Consider the following 7,494-nt stretch of genomic DNA (forward strand, 5'->3'; position numbering starts at 1 on the left):
CGATAGACCATTAACTATGGCTTCTTTCACCTCTGCCCTCAGAGTACTCTGAAACAAAACTCAGACATCCCATTAACTTACTTCAGATAGAGCCAGTCCCAAGTCTTTAATGATTGGTACTTTTTAAAAAAGATTTATTATGTATTTTACTTAATTTTATTTGTTATTATTATTATTTACTTTTTAATTTTACCAGAGAGAAAGGGAAAGTGAGAAAGCAAGTGACCAGGTGTAGGACTCGAACAGCAGTTGGCCATGTGGGAATCCAGCACCTTAACCATCACACCACCTGCCAGCCCCAATAATAATTGGCACTTTTAAGCCAGCACGTGTGTGGAGGTTAAGGTGCCTGGATCTCAGGTGACCCACGACATAGTCTGAGTTCTGGAACTGGTGGCTTAGAAAACATGCCGGGTGTATGTGATTGTGACATGCCCATCTCTGCTAGGAGGTGATTTTTCATTTTCTCTCTCTGGTGAGCATAAATGCACTATAACAAAAACTAAAAATCAAACAAATAAAAACCCCCAAATAATTTTTTTTGAGATTTTTCTCCTTAGGGCATATGTGCTTGTCAGAAAAAGAGAGAGACAAAGACAGTGAGAAGGAAAGTAAGAAATCACCCCTCCCAGGGAGGAGGGCCACATTGCAATCCCTTGTCCATTTTCCTTGCGGGATCTTGGGCACACCCATATGCACTAGACATGAGTTTTAATCGACAGGGTCTAGGACTTGAACCATGGTTGGCCATGTTGGAATCCAGTGACATAACCACTGTGCCATCTGCTGGCCCCTCAAAATAAATTTTAAATGATAATAATTGGTACTTTTCATTTAACTCTCCCAGACTGAGCTGATCCTTAGTGAATTCCACATGCTGAACACCTTCTCTGTTAAACACACCTTTTCATGTGTGCTTGCCAGAGAGAGAGAGAGAGAAGGAAAGTGAGAAATCATCCTCTGCCTAGAGTGGATGGCCATGCTGCAATCCCTCCTCTGTTCTACTCTTGGAATTTCAGGAATACATGCAGACATGTCCAGCATCTTTCAAGCCACCAGGTCTGGGATTCAAACTATGCCCTCAGCCATATGAGATCCAGTGCTCTAACCACCATGCCATCAGCTGGCCCCTGACTACCCTTTCTTTCCTTTCCACTCTTTCTTCTCTCCTTCCTTCCTTCCCATATTTCTCTCTCTTTTTTCCATGAGAGACAGCTACATACACAGACAGAAAAACAGACAGGCATCTCAGACAGGGCCTCCATGACATGATCCACGCTCTGTCTCAACCAGCCCGAACCACAGGCATACACCCTGCGTGAACAGAGCGGTCCCAGGATGTGGACCCAGGGCCTTCCCACGTGGATTTAGGTACATCACTGCGTGGCGGCTGCTCTTCCTTTTCTTGCTTGGTACTAGTATTGAACAGGCCTAATCCATAAGCTAACTCCCAGAATAGTCCCCATACTAAGATCTGTCCCACCCCAGGTCCTAGAACAATCCTACAACTTCACATTTTCAGTCATGATAGAGCTTTTACTGAGCCATATGCCAACTTCTAGAAATTCAGTTTTCCAGAAAACAAGATCATGTTTTGTGGCTGACTTCAGAGTACCTTTTGCACTGATCAAGGACGAGAGAGGAAGGGGGTGGAGTGTGGAAGAGGCTGATCACAGGGAAAGTTAAATGTTTCCTGCAGGTATTTCTCATCCTCAGTTTCTAAATACCTCACTGTTTCCTCCCGCTAGTGAAACAGACCATGAAGCAGGTGAGTCAAGTGGCCCCATCTAGTCTCTTCACCACAACTCAGTGTGTGTGTATATCTTGGCGAAGTGCAGGTAGGCTTGCTTTATGAAGTCTATACAATGAATTAAATAAAGATGTGTGTGTGTGGAGGGGGGGTGGGGTGCCGTGGTTAAGGATCTGGACTCCCCTGAGGCTGACAGTGGTTCGAGTCCTAAACCTGGCAGCTTGAAAATCACACTGGGCATGTGTGAGTATATGCCCAAACTCCCAGGAGAAAAATGGAGGAGAAGGGATTATAGGGTGGCCATCTCCCCAGGGGGTAATTTCTCCCTTTCTTCTCTCACTGCCTCTGCCTCTTTCCTTTGAGCACATGAGTCCTGTGGCAAATACTTACTAAATAAATGCATGCATGAATGAATGAATGAATGGAGATATCTCTTCGCCCACTATAAGATGCAGGGAAAAGGTTAAGAGTGTGATATTTGTATATACAAATTCAGAGTTGAATCTGAGCACAACCTCTAGCTGTGTGACCTGCAAGAGGTTGCCCAACCCATGTTGCACCTCAGTTTCCACATCTATAGAATGAGGATGATAATACCACCCTCAAGAGTTTGTGAAGACTAAATGAGATGAAGTACCTCTAGATTCCCACAGACCTGGGGTAAATCCCACTACTAAAGCTTCCTTATTCTGTGACTTGTCGAGTTACATTTCTGATTGTGTTTCCCTTCTGAGTAACAGTACATGGCTCACAACTGTGACAGCCTTAAGTATCAGACACACAGCAGGTGCTAACGAAGCTCCACATGTCATCTGGGGGAGCACTCGTCCTTTCTGCCACCAGCCCCGGCTTGGCTTTACACGCAGCCTGCATAGCAAAGCAGAGGGAGGAAGAGGCCATGGTGGACATCTTGCTTCAAGGACTGTCTCCATGCTTCTGGCCAAAAAGCAGCAGCAAAAGAAAAGGACAGGAGGTGGCAAGGACCCATTTTAGGGTCTGAAGGGTGGCAGGAGTTTACAGGGCACCAGTTCTTCAGGATTGAAGAACATGGGTTCAATGTTCCCGTGCAGGGATACCAAGAGCAGTGCTGGTTTAAGTGAATGACCAACTGACAAAACCACAGAAACGGAGACATCCCTGAATCGTGGAACAGGAAAAGACTTCAGAAATGGTCTAGTCCGGCCACTTTGGGTTTCACAGTAGGTAGCTGAGGTCCTGAAGGGAAAGTCACACAGCTTGTTGGCACAAGTAGGACTTGACGAGTGTCTTTCTGCTCACAGTGTGAACTGGTTGCTCCCCCAAAGCAGCTGTGCTTATAGGAATGGCCTGTGGGGTAATTGCTTCGGTTTTAAATGGGGAGAGTGTCCTGAAATCCATAAACAAGCCGTAACTATATTTGATTAACCACGGCCTTTAAATGCAGATTTAGAATTGAGAGAAGATGGGATTTTATAAAAAGCATTGTTGTTTCTCAAGAACTGCTGCCCCATGGGACCAGCAGATGGCCTAATGGTTACGTCGCTGGATTCCCATGTAGTTGACCGTGGTTCGAGTCCCAGTGTTGGAGGCTTAAAACTCAATCCAGGCATATGTGCATGCATGCCCAAGATTCCAAGAAGAGAATGGAGGAGAAGGGATTGCAGCACGACCATCCCCCTAGGGAGTGATTGCTCTCTTTGTGTCCGTCTCTCTGTCTGTCTCTCTGGCGAGTGCACATGCCCTATACCAAAAATTCTCTCTTAAAAAAAAAAAAAAAAAACTGCTTCCCCCCTAAAAAAGAATTGTATCCAAACATGTGAATCCTATTTGCAGATATATATGTATACATCGAGATATATACACATGCATGCAGTTATAAATGTACCTGTATATATGCATTTCTAAAGAAGATGACTATAAAAAGTACTTAAACAGTTAACCTTGGTTAAAAGCTAATTACTTCAATAAATATAAGAACTTCACACCTCAACTGGTGTTCTACATTTTCCATCTGGCTTTGAATCTGAAGCGAATTAATTTGAATGATAAAATTGGAAAGCTGTGTTTCAAGTTGGATACTCTTTATTTTCAATTGTGAGCTTACGTGCTCACATAAAGCCCTGAAAGATCGCAGACTTTCAACAGCTCTTTAGTAAGTCTGCTGATACACTCGACTCTAAGGGAAATCGACCTGTGTCCTTGCTCACTCTCAGCATTCGAGTTCCCAGGCTGATTTCTCCATCTGCAGTAGATGCAACCCTGTCGTGGGAGAAACCACACATTTTTCAGTGCCTTATGAGGCCTGTAAAATGAAATGCTGAAGAGACCTTTGGCATATTTTTAGGAAAAGTATGCAGTAATTTGGACCCACAACAGTTGGGTTTCCTCACTGAGACCAAGTATTTAGTACACAGAGCAACCAGGCAACGTAAATCTTCTCCGTGGATTGCTATTATAAATACATATGTGCTTGTATATTTAGCAGCCCAGTGCATTCCATACTAAATGAAAGACCCTTAGTCTTGGAAGAATTTCCTAAGCGTTAAATTCCCATTGGCTTCATTTAATTCAGAAGACATTTATTGAGTCCTTATTATGTATCTAGCATGAAGTTAGAAACATCTGAGTAAACTTTCTAGACATGCCACTGAAGATGGTTTCAAAGGATGCATAATTTTTTTAAATTTCCCTGTTTTGAGACATAATTGCACAACTAGCTACCTTTTATTGTAAATAAGATCAAAGGATCCAGTCGGAATGATGAAGGGCAGTCTTTAGGGTCTATCATACCAATCTCAGGGCTGAGGGTAAAGAACATAAGTCTTGAGTAACACCAAATGAGCTGGGTTTCGCCCCCAAAGTAGAGGTTTATCCATTGCAAGAGGCATTCCAGGTAGTGACTGCACTATTCATGCCATAGTCTTTTCAGTTAGAGTCCAAGAACTGGGGTACAGTGTTGACACAAGGTCATTCACACAAAGAATCAAATTATCTTCTTTTTTTTTTTTTTTTGAGAGGTTTTTGTTATAGGGCGCGTGTGCTTGCCAGAAAGACAGAGAGAGACAGAGAGATAGAAAGCAAGAAATCACCCCCCAGGGGGGATGGCCACACCACAATCCCTTCTCCTCCTTTCTCGTCTCGGGATCTTGGGCACGCACACACATGCACCCAGTGTGAGTTTAAGTCACCGGGTCCGGGACTCGAACCACAGTAGACTACATGAGAGTCCAGCAACATAGCCATTATGCTAATTGCTGGTCCCAAGAATCAAATTATCTTTTAAGATGTTTTGTTTTCAGGAGAAAAAAGAAAAGGACCTTCATTCAGAGCAATATATGTTCTTAGCAATATAAGGACATTCAGAAAAGTTGTCTGAAAATAATATGATAAAGAAGTCTAGAAAATAACAAAATGTTTCTATGGCATTATGGTTTACAGTACTTACACATAATAATCTTATTGATTTTTAACACTGACATGGTTGGGGCGGTCTCAGATATTTACACCCAGAAGAATGATGCAATAAATAAAACTTCAGCACTTCACTAGGAGTGAATCATATTCATTCCTAAAGGTAATCATCTATCAGAAGAATAACAGTTCAGGCAGTTATTTTGAAAAATTTACCCTACTTTTAAAAAAAAAAAAACAGTAATTTTTGATGCCAGTAGATGGCACTAGTGGTATATAGTAACTAGCAAATTTAATTCCTTTTGCTCCAGCTTAAAGAGATGTATAGTCTTTTAGTGAAACATTTTAAGCAGCCAGAGAAATTGTACTATATAATCTTATTTTTTCTATAAAATGAGAAATATATTAATAAACTCCAACAGCCTTTAGAAGAGGTCCCATACAGCTAGTCTATGCATTCTAAGTCCACGGAACATGGCATTGCCTTGCCCACTCTGGACGGGACTGTCGCGGCCCTGATCCAGCCCTTGTAAACACTCTGCCATATCCTGACAGCCACACCGCATTGCTTGCCCACAAGATCAGCATCTACCAGAAGGTATCGCACTGAGCCTCTGTCCTCACGGTATTCATAAAAATCAGTGGAACAAAGCAAAACACAAATTGGAATCAGAAGAAATAAAAATATAGGAACACACTAAAAATTAATAATAAAGTGAATGAGTCATGATTAACAGAACTTCAAAAAAAATACATCGAGGAAAGAGGGATTATAAAGTAAATTAAAGCAAGAAGAAGTCATTTTGGATACCTGTGAATAGCTGCAAAAAGGTCTTCTGTGGTCCTGGGTCTGCTGGGAGTCATCGCCTCATCGCTGCCTTCTTCCCTCGGGAAGTCACAGGCCTCAAAGGAGGAGCCGGCTGGGTTGGTCTCCAGCACCCCAACTACAGAGAAGCAAGCAGGCAATGCAAGATGCTCAGTGACTAGAATTTCCGTCCCTAGCCAAGCTTCTAAGTAGGCTGCTTCCCCGTCATCCCTCCGACAGTTTACAAAGGTGGGGGAAATGACACTGAGCAGGGGAGCCTGTGCTCATTCTTCTCTGTTAAAGTTTAAACTCCCACTGAATCACTCTTAAATTTTTTCCTAACATTTTTTTGCAGCTCTTCAGAGGAAAGATTACTCATTGCTACTTAATACCCAGCCTGCTGCAGGTCACTCCAATCCCCCGATTTTCTGTGATTCCTTTTTATCCAGCTTTTTCTTTAAACCACAAAATGTCACGTTGGTAACTTAACCTGTGAGGGAGCACAGGACGGATGCTCTCCTACTGTGGCCCCACCTGAATCTAGTCTGATCTACCCAGTGAGCATTCCGCAGCCCCATCTGACTCAGCTGTAGAGGGTCAGAACGGCCCAGAAGATAAGCCAGACTTACCCGCTCCGTTCTGTTGAGACAGGCAGTTCTCCACACTGCCTCCATTATCCGGTGGGTCCTCGGTGGGCTCTTCCTGCCTGGGGGCTGGGGAGGCATCAGGCTGTACCATGGGGGCATTGGTTTCCACTGTGCTGGCACACACAGATCCTGCAGCTCCTCCCTCAAGAACCGAACTGGCGAGGGCCGTGGCATGAGCGCCAGCTCTGGCTGCAGAACACCCGTCTGCCTCTGTGCTGTGCACAGAGCCTTCCTCTCCCCACGTGGGGCTGGGCGCAGCTCTGAAGGCTTCACTCTGGCTCTCTGCGGGCTCCACTGTGAAATCTCTTTGCGGAGGTGGCACCACCAGAAACAGTTTGGGCTTCTTGGAGATAGGGGGGGGCTTCCTACTGGGTGAGGAATCCGGGAGCGGGAGCGGAGCGCCCCTGGACACCAGCTGATCCTCTGCCTCCCCAGCATTCGGCCCTGGACCGGGAGCTCCATGGCTGCAGCGGCCAAGGGGGCCGCCATGCTCGGCCGCACTGTCATGGTCACCCTGACTCCAGCTCTTGGCAGGCGTCGGAAGCGAGCTCGTCACGGAGGCAGGCTGGCTTTCACTCTCCATTTCATTTATGCTATTTCGGGATTTCAGGAGAGCAGATGGCTTTAAGTGATACTGTGGAGCGACCGGAGTTCGTTTCTCCTGAGCTGTTGGTTCAGACAACGGAGCTGCCTCGGCGCCTGAGTTCTTTCTCACCGGCCTCAACTGCACCATCTGCAACGCTTCGGTGGTTATCAGGGGCATGGGCGGCCGGCCGCTCTCCTCCTTGCTAGCAGGCGGTCTGCAGGCCTCCCGGGAGGACGCTGGCTGGCCAGAGTTTTTGAAAGAAGGCCTGGAGTCTTTCAAGAATTTGGGGTCCAGAGGGGGAGCAGGAGGGGGCTCC

The 7,494-nt window shown here is 45.2% G+C and overlaps 1 protein-coding gene across 1 annotated transcript in view; it reads right to left on the reverse strand.

The window, feature by feature from the left end:
- Positions 1–6,715: 6,715 nt before the first annotated feature.
- NHSL1 (NHS like 1) overlaps positions 6,716–7,494 on the reverse strand; it is a gene marked incomplete in the record, with an annotated part of 73,643 nt that continues 72,864 nt past the window's right edge. Inside the window, 1 exon segment of the mRNA XM_027772896.1 lies at positions 6,716–7,494.

The sequence above is a fragment of the Tupaia chinensis genome, unplaced genomic scaffold (genome assembly GCF_000334495.1).
Source record: "Tupaia chinensis unplaced genomic scaffold, TupChi_1.0 Scaffold000313_1, whole genome shotgun sequence".
Classification (NCBI taxonomy): domain Eukaryota; kingdom Metazoa; phylum Chordata; class Mammalia; order Scandentia; family Tupaiidae; genus Tupaia; species Tupaia belangeri.